This window comes from Bos taurus, chromosome 15 (assembly GCF_002263795.3).
Source record: "Bos taurus isolate L1 Dominette 01449 registration number 42190680 breed Hereford chromosome 15, ARS-UCD2.0, whole genome shotgun sequence".
Classification (NCBI taxonomy): Eukaryota; Metazoa; Chordata; class Mammalia; order Artiodactyla; family Bovidae; genus Bos; species Bos taurus.
This window is the reverse complement of record NC_037342.1, coordinates 46,027,042-46,044,360: the sequence shown is the minus strand read 5'-3', so window position 1 is coordinate 46,044,360 and position 17,319 is coordinate 46,027,042. Positions and strand designations below refer to the sequence as shown.

General features: G+C 41.5%; 1 non-coding gene and 1 pseudogene across 1 annotated transcript; one reads left to right on the top strand and one right to left on the bottom strand.

Annotated features, from left to right (window-relative positions):
• The first annotated feature begins 8,360 nt into the window (after positions 1-8,360).
• On the top strand, positions 8,361-10,539 carry LOC100125776 (olfactory receptor 2AG1; annotated as a pseudogene).
• Positions 10,540-14,383: 3,844 nt separating this feature from the next.
• LOC112441699 (U6 spliceosomal RNA) lies at positions 14,384-14,489 on the bottom strand. The gene has a single exon (XR_003029560.1). It is a non-coding gene; the product is annotated as a U6 spliceosomal RNA (small nuclear RNA).
• Between the last annotated feature and the right edge of the window lie 2,830 nt (positions 14,490-17,319).

Here is a 17,319-nt window from a genome sequence, read left to right as displayed (position 1 = left end):
GTTCCCAAGGGCTTGGATGAGCATGGGATGATTATCAAAAGGCACCAGAGAATTTGCAGCATTGAGGCAACTTTTATATCTTGGTTTTGGTGGTGGTTATATTCTATTATGGGCTTCTCTGATGGCTCAGCAGGTAAAGAAACCACCTGCACTGCAGAAGACTCAAGAGATGTGGGATTGATTCCTGTCTCAGGACAACCCCTAGAGGAGCACATGCCAACCCACTCGAGTATTCTTGGCTGGAGAATCCCATGGACAGAGGAGCCTGGTGAGGTACAGTCCAAAGGGTCTTAAAGAGTTGGACAAGACTGACAGACTAACACTTTCACTTTCCCTTTTTACATATGCTATTATATACATTTGTCAAAAATTGCAGAACTGTATACAAAAAGAGGCAGATTTTATTGGGTAAAAATTTGTGCCTTAATAAAAATTTAAAAAGTAAGAAATAATTGAATAAAATTTTTAATATTCTTCTTGTACAGCCTTCTTTAAGTACCAATAGAAAAAAGTCCCCTGTCGTCTTGATTTTTTTCTGTGAATTTAAAAATTTTTATTTATATCCTATCTGCTTTGAAAAGGGATTTAATGTTCAGTCAGTTCAGTTCAGTTGCTCAGTCGTGTCTGACCTTTGCAACCCATGGACTGCAGCACACCAGGCTTCCTGTCCATCACCAACTCCTGGAGCTTGCTCAAACTCACGTCCATTGAGTTGGTGATGCCATCCAACCATCTCACCCTCTGTCATCCCCTTCTCCCACCTTAAATCTTTCCCAGAATCAGGATTTTTTCCAATGAGTCAGTTCTTTGCATCAGATGGCGAAAGTATTGGAGTTTCAGCTTCAGCATCAGTCCTTCCAATGAATATTCAGGACTAATTTCTTTAGGAGGGACTGATTGGATCTCCTTGCTTTCCAAGGGACTCTCAAGAGTCTTCTCCAACACCACAGTTCAAAAACATCAATTCTTCAGCTCTCAGCTTTCTTAATAACCCAACTCTCACATCCATACATGACTACTGGTAAAACCACAGCTTTGACTAGATGGACCTTTGTTGGTAAAGTAATGTCTCTGCTTCTTAATATACTGTCTAGGTTGGTTATAACTTTTCTTCCAAGGAGTAAGCATCTTTTAATTTCATGGCTGCAGTCACCATCTGCAGTGATTTTGGAGCCCCCCAAAATAAAGTCTGTCACTGTTTCCATTGTTTTCCCATCTATTTGTCATGAAGTGATGGGACTGGTTGTGTCCAACTCTTTGTGACCCCATGGACTGTACAATCGATAGAATTCTTGAGGCCAGAATACTGGACTGGGTAGCCTTTCCCTTCTCCAGGGGATCTTCCTAACCCAGGGATTGAAGCCAGGTCTCCCGCATGTCAAGGAGATTCTTTACCAGCTGAGCCACAAGGGAAGCCCAAGAATATTGGAGTGGGTAGCCTATCCCTTCTCCAGTGGGTCTTCTCGACCCAGCAATTGAATCGAGGTTCGTGCATTGCAGGCGGATTCTTTACCAACTGAGCTATCAGGGAAGCCCTTATGATACAGTGGAAGTGATTATACAGCACAGCACTGGAGCGGCGGCTGAGAAAAGATATCCCATGTCCAAAGGCAAAGGAGTAGCCCCAGCAAGACGGTAAGAGGGGCAAAAACACATTTAGAATCAAACCCCATACGTGACAGAGATGCTCAGAGGGCTCAAATAAATCTTGTGAACACCAGGACCCAGAGATCCCACAGAGACTGAGACAGAACTGTGTTGGAATGTCTCCTGTGGAGGTACAGGCTAGCAGTGGCCTGCCACAGGGGCAGGGGCTTTGGGTGCCACAGACCTGGGTATGACATAAGCACTCTTGGAGGAGGTTGCCATTAACCCCAGCATAGAGCCACCAGAACTTACACAGGACCGGGGAAACAGACTTTTGGAGGGAACAGACAGAACTCTGTGGGCACCAGGACCCAGGAGAAAGGAGCAGTGACCACACAAGAGACTGACCCAGACTTGCCCATGGGTTCCCAGGAGTGTCTAGCAGAGGCATGGGTCAGCAGTGGCCTGCTGCAGAGTTGGGGGCATGGAGTGTAGCAGAGCGTGTATGGGACCTTTTGAAGGAGGTCACCATTATCTTCACTGCCTCCACTACAGTTTGGCCCCGGGTAAATAACAGGGAAGGAAAACAACCTCACCCATCAATAGAAAATTGGATTAAAGATTTAGTTAGCCTGGCCCTGCCCATCAGAATAAGACCCAGTTTCCCCCTCAGAACATGGAGGAGCTACTCCATGTTCAAGGTCAGAAGGGGCGGCAGTGAGGAGATACCCCTTGTTCAAGGTAAGGAGCAGCGGCTGCACTTTGCTGGAGCAGCTGTGAAGAGATACCCCACGTCCAAGGTAAGAGAAACCAAGTAAGATGGTAGGTATTGCGAGAGGGCATCAGAGGGCAGACACATTGAAACCATAATCAAAGAAAACTAGTCAATCTAATCACATGGACCACAGTCTTGTCTAACTCAACACTAAGCCATGCCCTATGGGGCCACCCAAGACAGGCCGGTCATGGTGCAGAGATCGGACAGAATGTGGTCCACTGGAGAAGGGAATGGCAAACCACTTCAGTATTCTTGCCTTGAGAACCCCATGAACAGTATGAAAAGGCAAAAGGATAGGATACTGAAAGAGGAACTCCCCAGGTCAGTAGGTGCCAAATATGCTACTGGAGATCAGTGGAGAAATAACTCCAGAAAGAATGAAGGATGGAGCCAAAGCAAAAACAATACACAGTTGTGGATGTGACTGGTGATGGAAGCAAGGTCCGATGCTGTAAAAAGCAATATTGCAAGGAACCTGGAAGGGTCCATGAATCAAGGATCCATGAATCAAGGCAAATTGGAAGTAGTCAAACAGGAGATGGCAAGAGTGAATGTTGACATTCTAGGAATCAGTGAACTAAAATGGACTGGAATGGATGAATTTAAATCAGATGGCCATTATATCTACTACTGCTGGCAGGAATCCCTTAGAAGAAATGGAGTAACCATTATGGTCAAAAAAAGAGTCCGAAATGCAGTACTTGGATGCAATCTCAAAAACGACAGAATGATCTCTGTTCGTTTCCAAGGCAAACCATTCAATATCACAGTAATCCAAGTCCATGCCCCAACCAGTAACGCTGAAGAAACAGAAGTTGAACGGTTCTATGAAGACCTACAAGACCTTTTAGAACTAACACCCAAAAAGGATGTCTTTTTCATTATAGGGGACTGGAATGCAAAAGTAGGAAGTCAAAAAACACCTGGAGTAACAGGCAAGTTTGGCCTTGGAATATGGAATGAAGCAGGGCAAAGGCTAATAGAGTTTTGCCAAGAGAATGCACTGGTCATAGCAAACACCCTCTTCCAACAACACAAGAGAAAGCTCTACACATAGCCATCACCAGATGGTCAAAAACGAAATCAGATTGATTATATTGTTTGCAGCCAAAGATGGAGAAGCTCTATACAGTCAGCAAAAACAAGACCAGGAGCTGACTGTGCTCAGATCATGAACTCCTTATTGCCAAATTCAGACTTAAATTGAAGAAAGTAAGGAAAACCACTAGACCATTCAGGTATGACCTAAATCAAATCCCTTATGATTATACAGTGGAAGCGAGAAATAGATTTAAGGGACTAGATCTGATAGATAGAGTGCCTGATGAACTATGGACGGAGGTTCGTGACATGGTACAGGAGACAGGGATCAAGACCATCCCCATGGAAAAGAAATGTGAAAAAGCAAAATGGCAGTCTGGGGAGGACTTACAAATAGCTGTGAAAAGAAGAAAAAGAGAAAGGCAAAGGAGAAAAGGAAAGATATACCCATTTGAATGCAGAGTTCCAAAGAATAGCAAGGAGGGATACGAAAGCCTTCCTCAGTGATCAATGAAAAGAAATAGAGGGTACAATAGAATGAGAAAGACTAGAGATCTCTTCAAGCAAATCAGAGATACTGAAGGAGGAAACAGACAGAACAGATTCCATCTTGAAAGCAGGCCTCCATTTTGAGCCGGACTGTGGAATTAAAGCTATATGCCCTGTATCTATGGAAACGACATACAAACTGGAAAATCAGAGCCCCCAGGTTGAAGAGCCCCAGGGCTGGTACCTAGACTCTCTGTCGCCTAAAATAATACCCTAATTATCTATGTAACCGAATAGAATCATAAATTCTATTATGCTTATCAGAGTATGACCACAGGCCTATTGATAATTGCCCACTGTTAACTACCTGGGTTAAGGCATACGAATCACAGGTTAACTTTGATTGAACCTTTCTTTTCCTTTGTTCAGACTAGTTTCAGAGAATTTGGGGACGTGGGTTTGAGCACGTACACTTAGGGTATATAAGGTTTTCACAAAAACTGGTCAGGGTCCTTGGCTAAGAGGACACTCTGCCTTGGGCCCGCTGGTATAATAAACTGCACTCCACTATCTGCATTGTCCTTCTAAGTGAGTTTGTTTCCCAGAAGGCATGGCTACAACAATACCAAGAGAACATTTCATGCCAAGATGGGCACAATAAAGGACAGAAATGGTATGGACCTTACAGAAGCAGATGGAGAAGGCAATGGCACCCCACTCCAGTACTCTTGCCTGGAAAATCCCATGGATGCAGGAACTTGGTAGGCTGCAGTCCATGGGGTCTCTAAGAATCAGACACGACCAAGCAACTTCACTTTCCCTTTTCACTTTCATGCATTGGAGAAGGAAATGGCAACCCACTCCAGTGTTCTTGCCTGGAGAATCCCAGGGACGGGGGAGCCTGGTGGGCTGCCGTCTATGGGGTCACACAGGGTCGGACACGACTGAAGCGACTTAGCAGCAGCAGCAGCAACAGAAGCAGAAGCAAAAGATATTAAGAACAGGTGGCAAGAATACACAGAAGAACTATATAAAAAAGTTCTTCATGACCCAGATAATCACAATGCTGTGATCACTCACCTAGAGCCAGACTTCTTGGAATGAAAAGTCAAGTGGGCCTTAGGAAGCATCACTATGAACAAAGCTAGTGGAGGTGATGGAATTCCAGTTGAGGTCTTTCATATCCTAAAAGATGATGCTGTGAAAGTGCTGCAGTCAATATGCCAGCAAATTTGGAAAACTCAGCAGTGGCCAAAGGACTGAAAAGGTCAGTTTTCATTCCAATCCCAAAGAAAGGCAATGCCAAAGAATGCTCAAACTACTGCACAATTGCACTTATCTCATATGCTAGCAAAGTAATGCTCAAAATTCTCCAAGCCAGGCTTCAACAGTACATGAACTGTGCACTTCCAGATGTTCAAGCTGGTTTTAGAAAAGGCAGAGGAACCAGAGATCAAATTGCCAACATCTGCTGGATCATGGAAAAAGCAAGAGAGTTCCAGAAAAATATCTACTTCTACTTTATTGACTGTGTAAAAGTCTTTGTGTGGATCACAATAAACTGTGGAAAATTCTGAAAGAGATGGGAATACCAGACCACCTGACCTGCCTCCTGCGAAATCCGTATGCAGGTCAGGAAGCAACAGTTAGAACTGGACATGTAATAACAGACTGGTTCCAAATCAGGAAAGGAAGTACGTCAAGGCTGTATATTGTCATCCTGCTTATTTAACTACTATGCAGAGTAGATCATGAGAAATGCTGGGCTGGAGGAAGCACAAGCTGGAATCAAGACTGCTGGGAGAAATACCAATAACTTCATATATGCGGATAACAGCAACTTTATGGCACAAAGCAAAGAGGAACTAAAGAGCCTCTTGATGAAAGTAGAAGAGGAGAGTGAAAAAGTTTGCTTAAAACTCAGCATTCAGAAAACTAAGATTGTGGCATCTGGTCCCATCACTTCATGGCAAATAGATGGGGAAACTGTGGAAACAGTGAGAGACTTTATTTTTTTGCACTCCAAAATCACTGCAAATGGTGACTGCAGCCATAAAATTAAAAGATGCTTACTCCTTGGAAGAAAAGTTATGACCAATCTAGACAGCATATTAAAATGCAGAGTCATTACTTGCCAGGAAAGATCTGTCTAGTCAAATCTATGGTTTTTTCCAGTAGTCATGTATGGATGTGAGAGTTGGATTATAAAGAAAGCTGAGAACCGAAGAATTGATGCTTTTGAACTGTGGTGTTGGAGAAGACTCTTGAGAGTCCCTTGGATTGCAAGGAGATCCAACCAGTCCATCCTAAAGGAAATCAGTCCTGAATATTCATTGGAAGGACTGATGCTGAAGCTGTAACTCCAATAACTTTGGACACCTGATGCGAAGAACTGACTCATTTGAAAAGACCCTGATGCTGGGAAAGATTTAATGTGGGAGGAGAAGGGGACGACAGAGGTGGGATGAGATGGTTAGATGGCATCTTGGACTCAATGGACTTGAGTAAACTCCGGGAGAGTTGGTGGTGGACAACTCTTGAAGCCACGCGGTCTGGGAAACAAACTCACTCAGAAGGACAATGCAGATAGTGGACTGCAGTTTATTACACGGGCGGGCCCAAGGCAGATTCTCCTCTTAGCCAAGGACCCTGACCAGTTTTTGTGAAAACCTTATTATATACCCTAAGTGTACTTGCTCAAACCCACCTCCCCAGATTCCTTGAAACTAGTCTGGACAAGGTTAAAGGCAGATACAATCAAAGTTAACCCATGATTCATGTGTCACAAGACTAGATAAACAGTGGATATTTATCAATAGGCCTGTGGTCATATCCCGATAAACATAATGGAATTTACCACTTTGTTCTGTTACAGAGATAATTAGCATATTCTTTTAGGCAACGGAGAGTCCAAGTACAAGTCCTGAGGCTCTTTTATCCAGGGGTCTGGTTTTCCATTGGTATGTCATTTCTGTAGACACCGGGCACAAAGTTCAGAGTCCATTGGGAGGGTGACCATGTGTGTAGCCTAATGTTCGCAGCCTGGCCTAAGATGGAGTCCAGCTCTGTCTGTTTCCTCCTTCAGCTGAATCAATTTATATTCCCACCAACAGTGCAAGAGGGTTACTTTTTCTCCACACCCTCTCTAGCATTTATTTTTTGTAGATTTTTTGATGATTACCATTCTGACTGGTGTGAGTTGATAACCTCATTGTAGTTTTGGTTTGCATTTCTCTAATAATAAGTGATGTTGAATTTTTTTTTTTCATGTATTTATTAGCCATAATAAATGGCTTCTTTGGAGAAATGTCTGTTTAGGTCATCTGCCCACTTTTTGAGTGGGTTGTTTGTTTTTCTGATATTGAGCTGCCTGAACTGATTGTCTGTTTTGGAGATTAATCTTTTGTCAAGAGGCCAGAGGAGTGGAGATGGGAAGCAAGATGCTATAGATGCCCCAAAACCCACCTTAAATTTGTGGCAGAGGACTGATGACCATGAAAGTGACCTTTGCTTCCTGCTCAATTCAGTCAGTAGTTTGGAAATGCACCATCAGTGCCTCCCTTAGGTGACATAGAAACCCTGGGCCTCCAAGCTCATTTAATGAGAGAAGAGTGTAGGGATACAAGGCCAGGAAACAGGTCCGAAGGGGTTGATTCCCACCCTGTGTCCTGGACCAACCTCCAGGGGAGGTCATTTCAGCTGAGAGGCTAAGTCCTTCTGCACACAGGGGTAGAATAGAGTAGAGAAGTGGGGTCATGGGTGAGGAAACCAAGCAGCCTCCCCCAAGAGAGGCCTTAGCTTAGTGTTGGCTCCAGAGACATTGAGGTCAGTCATTGCAGTGTCTTCTATGAGCAGCCGTTCTAATTAATATCTACTTCCTCCAGATTCCCACTGCTTTCATTTTTCTCCCATTCCCCAGCAAGAGTAAATGAAAGTCTGAGCATTGGTACCCACCAACCCAGTCAGACAAATGCTGCAGAGCTGGATGGGCCTCCTACTTGGGGAACTGTGTGACAGAAGCAGCTTCTTATAATCCTCCACAGGTGTGAGAACAGGAAAGCTATCTTCTTGTTTCATAGAAGCTATCCAAGGACTGTATTGATGTTCTTTCTGCATTTTTGCATTTCCAGAGAAGACCTCCAGAAGAATTGAAGGAACAGAATAAGCCTGACACCTACTTTGGTCAGATACCTCAGACTTCTAACTCGACTTAGCAAAAAACTAACTGAATATTGCTAGAAAGTGCCTATCTTCCTTCTCCATTTCTATTGGAACTTCCTTCACTCAGACTATCTCCAGGACAGACCGTGTGGTCAGGAAGCTGGCTTCCCACAGTAAGGGTGTTGTCTCACTTTCAGGAAAGTGTGCAGCTTCTAGGAATGCTGAGCTGAGAGATGGAGCCCAGTGCACACATATGAACTTCAGCTACTCTGATTTCCAAGTTCTATGGTGCTTTGGTCTGTACCCCATCCCAAACTCCTATATTCTTGGGTTTCTAAACATGAGGAGGAATCAGTGAATCTTACAGCCTGCTGTAAGATTCTAAGTTATATCCCAGACCAGGGTATCTGCTTCCTGGTGGAAGCCTCAGGACCTGTTTTTAAACTCCATAGACTTTGCTGACCTTTGATAAAACTGTTGGCACCTACATTACAATAAATGCCTCCAAAGGAACATTTAAGAGTAGATGAAATGTCTGTGATATGCTGTAATACCTTTTACCATCAAAATTCTGTGGACCTTGTAGAGATTGATGGCAATTAGTGAAACATCAAAATATAGGACACAATAGAGGAAATTGATTTTTAGAAATATGCTTCACTGTGTTCAAAAGTGGGCTTATCTACCCAGTTCCCACGCTGAGCAACACAGATTCCTGTCATTCTCAGGTGCCTGGCTCTCTGTTTTCTCCCTGAGATTGGGTGCAACACTCCAAGAGCCATTTCCAGATCAAGAGCTTTTCTTCTCCTTCTGTGTGGCCATTCAATCCAGTGTGGATACCCTAGTGCTGTCAAAGGGAGAATGAGGATCTGAGTCTAAGCAAAAGTGAGAAGGTAGGATGAATAACACAAATTATGTGGAGAAGTATATTGAGGTGCGTTATTGAAATCACATTTCCCTGCCTGTTTCAGAAAATCAATTTAAAAAAAAAGACTTATGCAGAACACTGACTGGGTATATAAATTATTGATTAAACATTCTACTTAAAACATAGGTACCAGAAAAAATCAGGAGCATGTGTAGTAGAATATTTCTTTATTGTTGTGAAAGAGATGATTTGACTTTCTAGGGAGATACATGTTCAGGTTTGATGTCCTGAACAATCGTCATGTAGTAATCTCTTAATGTTTAGCTCTTACAGTGATGTTTATTTTCCAATTAGATGGGCTCTTTGTTTATCAAGATACAATTTAAAAAGTCAGAAACTGAGAGATTAAGAGAAAAAAATCAGTTACCAGTGGGAAAGGCATCATCCCACTGGATTCATGTTGGCCATCCTATGGGAACTCTGATGGTATAAAACTATGAGACTACCATAACAAAAATTCACCAAGGATCCATTTGTTTCCAGGCAACTAAAGAAACAACACAAATGGAGCCTTGGAACTCCACCCTGGGAAGTGGCTTCATATTGATGGGGATTCTGAACGACAGTGGGTCTCCTGAGCTGCTCTGCGCTACAATCACAGTCCTGTACACGCTGGCCCTCACCAGCAATGGTCTGCTGCTCCTGGCCATCACAATGGATGCCCGGCTCCATGTGCCCATGTCCCTCCTGCTCAAGCAGCTCTCTCTCATGGACCTCCTCTTCACATCTGTTGTCACTCCCAAGGCCATTGTGGATTTTCTGCTCAGTGAAAACACCATCTCGCTTGGGGGCTGTGCCCTTCAGGTGTTCCTGGTACTGACCCTCGGTGGTGCAGAGGACCTCCTACTGGCCTTCATGGCCTATGACAGGTATGTGGCCATTTGTCATCCTCTGAACTACATGGTCCTCATGAGGCCAAGGGTCTGTTGGCTCATGGTGGTCACACCCTGGGTCCTGGCATCCCTGAATGCTTTAGGTCATACTTTGTATATCATGCACTTCTCTTTCTGCATGTCCCAGGAGATCAGCCACCTGCTCTGTGAGATTCCACCTTCTGTTGAAGTTGGCCTGTGCAGATACTTCCAGATATGAACTCATGGTGTATGTGATGGGTGTGACCTTTCTGATTCCCTCTTTTGTTGCTATTCTTGTCTCCTATTCAGTAATCCTACTTACTGTGCTCCACATGCCCTCAAATGAAGGGAGACAGAAAGCTCTGGTCACCTGCTCTTCCCACCTGACAGTGATCGGGATGTTCTATGGAGCTGCCACATTCATGTATGTTCTGCCCAGTTTCCTCCACAGTCCCAAGTAAGACAACATCATCTCTGTCTTCTACACGATGATCACCCCAGCCCTGAACCCCCTCATCTACAGCCTGAGGAATAAAGAGGTCATGGGGGCCTTGAGAAGGGTCCTACAAAATACATGCTGCGGACACACTCCTGACACAGTTACAAAATAGACATGCTAGGGGACTAAGTTTCAGTCAGTATCATGTATCAGTCATCAATAGCAGTAGATTTAGTCTGAGCAAACTCCAATAGCCTCTTAAAATCAGAGGAAGACTTCTCTTGTTTGAATAAGATTCTTAGATATACTGGACTTCTTGTCTGTTATGTAGCTGTTGTTTAAATAATTATTTGGAAAGAAGAATCAGTTTGTGTCTATGCATCTACTTCAGTTTCAAGGGACAGTTTTTGTTGAGATAATGGAAAAATCCAAATGGGAAAATTTAATAGTGACTTAATTTAAAATTAAAAGACAGAAACCAATAAGTAATCTCTGTGTCCACATGACAGGAGGGATATATATATATATATATTCTAGCTACCTTAAATATGTCTTATTTCTGTGATTTGATTTATCAGTGTGGGAATATTTTGGACAAATCTGGTAAGTTCAGTCTATTCAGTTAAGAGATGACAAAGCACTCCTGCTCACACCATTGGAATTATTTTTGTGGATATGGCTTTGTAAAGATTCAGAAATATATTTTTTTACAGAACTATCTTACTTAATCTATTAAGATCAACCATAATGCAAAGGCAAAAGCTAATCTATGACACTATAATCCAAGTTCATTATAAAAACAGAAAATTTAGAAAGAAGCAAAAATCACCTATAAAATTTCAGTTCAGTTCAGTTGCTCAGTCATGTCTGACTCTTCGAAACCCCATGGACTGCACCACACCAGGCCTCCCTGTCCATCACCAACTCCTGGAGTTTACTCAAACTCATGTCCATTAAGTCAGTGATGCCATCCAATCATCTCATCCCAGCATCATGGGTCTTTTCAAATGAGTCAGTTCATCAGGTGGCCAAGGTATTGGAGCTTCAGCTTCAGCATCAGTCCTTCCAATGAATAGTCAGGACTGATTTCCTTTAGGATGGACTGGTTGGATCCCCTTGCAGTCCAAGGGACTCTCAAGTTTGGCATTCACTTTTTTGGGTTATTCACACATGCAGTTTACCAAATAGTTCTGTACATGTTGGTTAAGGTCTTGCTTTATTGTCATTTAAAATTTGGTGAAGCTTCTTCTTGTGAAGAGGGAACACTATAGGGTAGGGATGGAGAGAAGAGGAGGAGGGAGGGAGGGAGGGGGTCAGAGTGCCGAGTGTAATCTCTGCTGTCACTTTATCATCTGTGAACATTAAATTGAATCATTTGTGTCTCAGTTTGCTCATCTGAAAAGTGATGATAATAATAGGATTTATGATAACCTCATGATGTTTTGTAGGGACTTGAATAAGATAATTACACACTTAGACCAGAGCCTGGCAAATAGTGCTTAATATGTGCTAGCTGTTATATGAATAACTAGTAAATAGTCTTGATAAATGATCAATATAAATGACTATGTAGTATCATCATTTGAATCCTATATAATGTATTTAGGGATTTGCTTACATTTAATTTTGTTCCCCCAAATTTTCTTACTATGGTAGGTCAAATTTTTAGAAGTGAAATTACTGGATATAGGCAAAAAAAAAAATTAATTCTTTACAAAGAGCCAGAGCTGACTGCTTCTGAGAAAGCTGGAAACTGTTTGCATACTGGCTAGCATTATGTGGGAGTGCCTGCCTCACTGTACTCTTTCTAGGGCTATCTCATTATATGAACTATTTGCTAACTTATTAAACATATCAATGAAAATGTAACAGATGTTTTCATTTATATTACTTACTTGGTTTTATTTTAACTCTTTATTTTAGCTCTTTATAGACAAAGGTCCCCAACAATTTGACAGTTATTCATGTTCCAACATTTATTTTTAGTTTATTACTGAGGTTTAAAATTAGATATGTAGTGGAGTCTGTTGGATAGAGAAGTGCTACAATATTTATGTAGTTTCATATATTCATATTTTCCTTTGTATTTTTAAGGTAATTGTGCCATTACAATTCCCATTGTTTGTTCAGAGAAATTTGCATATTTCTCTTAGATCTCTTTAATAATCTCACAAGTGACATTAGCTTTAATTTCTCTGCAGTTATTTTGGTACATGATGGATGGTGAAACTTTAAGTTAATATGTTTCTAAATAGCTGATTTTACTTTTAGCTTCCTTAATAACTTTCTCCTATCATGGATCTTCTCACTATTATTTACAACCCGTTGACTATAAACTCTCTTTTTAGAAGTAGAGCAGTAGGGAGTATTTCTGGGTATGTTCTCTAGTTTCTGTGTTTTGTAAGGGGTATCCTTTCTCGTATTTCCTCATATTTCTTAAAGTTTTATCATCTGTTTATTCCTCCTGATGAACTTTTGAGTCATCTGCTAAATGTCTGAAAAATCCTATATATTAATTGCAATTGCATGTAACTCACACACTGATTTGGAAATAATGTCTTTTTGCAATACTCAGTCTTAAATTCCAGGGACATAGTATCCTATTGCCATACCCTAATAAATCTGTTATTCTTTTAAAAAATGCCCTTGACTCTTAGCTTATGACTTTGCATCACTGAGAAAAGAGAAGGCGTCATATAGGACTCCCTCACCTTCCAATACCACACTTACCAGCCTGTCTGCACATAGTGTTTTTTCTTTCAGAAGAGCCCATCACATTCTCTAGGTCCATCAACATTGCTATACAAGTGGTAGAATTGCTTTTTTTATGACTAATATTCCACTGTCAAATAAAAAAGAGGCCATCAGTGGCCAGATCCTCCAATAGTACTCTTCAGCCAGGCTCTCTCACTTCTCAAAGATATTGGTCTTGGAATTTCTTGCTTCCCTCTGTATCATCTCCCTCCTTACAAGAACATTTACTACAGGTTAAACACATGCTCCAGTATCTCCCATCTTAAAGAGGCTCCCCCTTCCATTTCTCAGAGCAAATAGTCTTGAAAGACTTAACTGTACCTATAGCTTCTGATGCTTTTCTACCATTCATGATTCATGCCACCGTAATCAGGCTGCCCCACTCAATCCCTCAGCACTAGAGTAGAGCTTGTCAAACAGTGACAGAGGTGTATGACTCATCTGTCTGACAAAGAAATGACTATTCATATATTTTATAAAATGTGAATTTTAATACTATTACTAACGATTACCAATGAGCCTAAAAGGGCATAGTGATTAACAGCTACTTTCCATAGAAGATAAAATAAATCTTTATAATCTACATATCTCAGAAAGACTTTTAATAATTTTAAGAATATTTCCAGAATTGCTAAATAGTCAGGATTTAACTCATTAATTTTCAGTTTCCAACTCTGTGTGTGTGTGTGTATGTGTGTGTGTCCCCAAATGACTTTCTGTCTTGAATTGCACATCCTTGTTTACTTGCTTAAATGACCCTGCTCATTACCCCAAACTCTTCTTTTTTCTTTAAATGCTAATACCAGGATGATTGCTTTACAATGTTGTGTTGATTTCTGCCATACATCAGCATGATTCAGCCATAGATTTACACACGTCCCTTCCCTCTTGCCACCTGCCACCCCATCCCATCCCTTTAGGTTGTCACAGAACACTGGACTGAACTCCCTGGGTCATACAGCAAATTCCCACTGGCTGTCTATTTCACCTGTGGTAATGTATGTTTCAATACTACTCTCTCAACTCGTCCTACCCTCTCCTTCCCCCGCTGTGCTCTATGTCTGCATCTCTATTACTGCCCTACAAATATTAATAGGTTCATCGGTACCATTTTTCTAGATACCATATTTGTGTTCATATACATCATTTGTTTTTCTCTTTCTGACTTACTTCACTCTGTATAACAGGCTCCAGGTTCATCCATCTCACTAGAACTGACTCAAATTCCTTTGTATGGCTAATATTTCACTGTATTAGTATATAAGTACTGCACCTTCTTTATCCATTCATCTGTCAGTGGACATGTAGGTTGCTTCCATGTCCTGGCAGTTGTGAATAGTATTGCAATGAACAAAAATTTTGAACACTTCATGAATCTTTTGTCATCCTGGCACAGGGGCCACACTAATCTTTTCTGTATTGTTCCAATTTCAGTATATGTGCTGCCAAAGTAAGCACTTTTCTTCACTTTTAATCAGAATTTAAAGACTCTATATTTTATCGCTTAACAGAATGAAAAATGAGAATAAAATTGGGAATGAAATTGGATTCGTCACAATGGAAAACAGTTCCTTATCAACTTAATGCACTTATCATAAGTGAGCAAGCTCGCTACAAGGTACTTACCCAAGTGGATAGCAACTTATGTTTACTCAAAAACCTATATGTGAATATTTAGAATGACTTTTTCCACAAACAACAGAAACTGGAAACAACACGAATGTCCTTTAACTGGTGAATGGATAAACAAATTATGATACACCCAGACGATTGAACACTGCTCAGCAAAAAGTGGTAACAGACTAATAGCAGAATTCGGATGAATCTCAAACATATTATGTTAAGTGAAAGGAGCTAGACTCAAAATATCTGAAACCATTCATATAACATGCAGAAAAATATGAAAATAAGAACAACAGTAAACAAATCAGAGAGTTAGCAAGAGTTTGGGTGAGGGTGGGATATGAATACCAAAGGGCAACAGAGAATTTGGGGAGTCAATACAACTTCTCTATCTTGATTTTTGATGGTGGTTATATACTATATATATTTGTCAAAACCTGTACTAAAAATGGTGAGCTTTCCTGTATGAAAATTGTTCCTTAATAAAAATGAAAAAATGTGGGAAATAATAATTGGAGATAAATATATATGAAGTTTTTAATATTCTCCTTTGACAGCCTTATTTAAGTACCAATGGAAAAATTCCCCTGCCATCTCTTGATTTTTGTCAAGAATTTCAATTGTACTATTTTGAAATACAAATATATTTATTATTGGTCAGTTAAAATTAGCAACACATTTCTTGAGTCAGTTTCCGTGTTCACTATTGCTTCCTGTGTTGTAAACATCCCTAGGCATCACACTTTTTCTTGCTGAAATTATTTTATTGGGCATCTTTGGTGATAAAGTCTTGTGATTCTGTTTGTAGTTTGTTCTCACTCTCTAGTGATACTTTATCTATGCATAGAGAGAACTCTAAGTGGGGGCAGTTATGTTCCCTCATTGCTTTTGAAGGTGTTTATTTCTTGTCTGATTACTGGCAGTTAAAATTCCACTATCTTCTGTCTGTATCTGTCTTTGTCCGTGGGAAATTTGTCATTTTTTTCTGAGAGCATTTGAAAGATTTTCATTAACATTAACATTCTCCAACTTCAGTACTGTCTCTATTTCTTTTTGTGGCTCCTGCCCAATATTCACAGATTTTCGTACTTTCTCTTCAGATGTTACTGGTGGCAGACAATAATAACACCAAATACACAAACTTATGTAGAAGATACAACAGATCGCCAGAGGTGGCTCAGATGGTAAAGAATGTGCCTGCAGTGCAGGAGACCTGGGTTTGAATCCTGGGTTGGGAAGATCCCCTGGAGAAGGGAACAGCTACCTTCTCTAATATTCTGGCCTGGAGAATTCTGGCTTGGATTGCAATTCCCCTAGGCCTGGGTCACAGAGAGTTGGACACGACTGAGTGACTTTCACACAAAGGTCAATGAAGAGAAGACCTGATAATTACAGACTTCACAGAGCACAGTCATATTGATTTAAATAGTCCATTCTAAGAGGATGATGAGAGAGGCCAGGGCTATGGAGGTGAGAAGCAACATTTCACAGATGCCCTAAAACCCACCTTAAATCTGGGGTAGAGGGCTGGCTGACCATGAAAGGGACCTTTACTTTCTGCTCAGTTCTGTCAGTAATTTGGAAACAGGCCATCAGTGCCTCCCTTAGGTGACATAGAAACCCAGGGCCTCCAAGCTCATTTAGTGAGAGAAGAGTGCAGGGATACAGGACCAGGAAACAGGCCCAAAGGGATTCATTACCATCCGTTTCTACAACCAGCTTTTCTAGGGGAGACCATTTCTGCTGAGAAGTTAGGCTATGTCCCTCTAAACACAGGGGTAGAATAGAGGGGGTGGGGTTATGAGATGAGGAAACTGGGCAGCCTCCCCCAGGACAGGCCCTGGCTCGGTGTTGGCCCCAGGGACAATGAGATCAGTCATTACTGGGTCTCCTCTGAGCAGCCCTTCTAATATCTACTTCCTCCAGATTCCCACTGCTTTCAATTTTTCTCCCAGACCCCAGCAAGAGTAGCATCAGTACCGATGAACTTTGTCTGACAAATGCATCATAGCTAATGAGCCTCTTACTTGAGGAGCTGTGTGACAGAAGCACACAGCTTCTGAATTAGAAGTTTCTCCTAATTCTCTACAGGCTTGAGAAGAGGTAAGCCGTATTCTTGTTCCATAGAAACTTCCAAGGCCCAAGGACTCAGTTAGCTCTCTATCTGTAAGTGCCACATTTCCAGAGCACATCTGCAGAGGAACTGAAGGAACAGGAGTCCTATACTTCTCTTGGTCAAACTCCTCAGACTTCTAACCCAACTTAGCCAAAATTTTACAAATTGAATACTGCTGGAAAGGTCGTATCTTCCTTCTCTTCATAAAAAACTTATTTTACTTTATTTTATTTATTCAACTCCTTTGCCTGCACTGTAGAACATGTGGGATCTTGGTTCCCAGACCAGGGCTTGAACCCTTGCTCCCTGCAGTAGTAGTACAGAGTCTTGACCACTGGACCACCAGGGAAGTCCCCGTCCTTCTCCTTTTCTACTGGATCTTCCGTGACCCTTAAACAATCCCCTGGGTAGTCTGTGTGGTCAAGCAGCTGGGTTTCTCAACCACCTGAGGTAAGAATATTGGCTCACTTTCAGGGGACAGCCTCTTAAAAGATGAAGCCCAGTGCAGACCTAAGAACTTCAGCTACTCTGTCTTCTAGGATCTCTGGT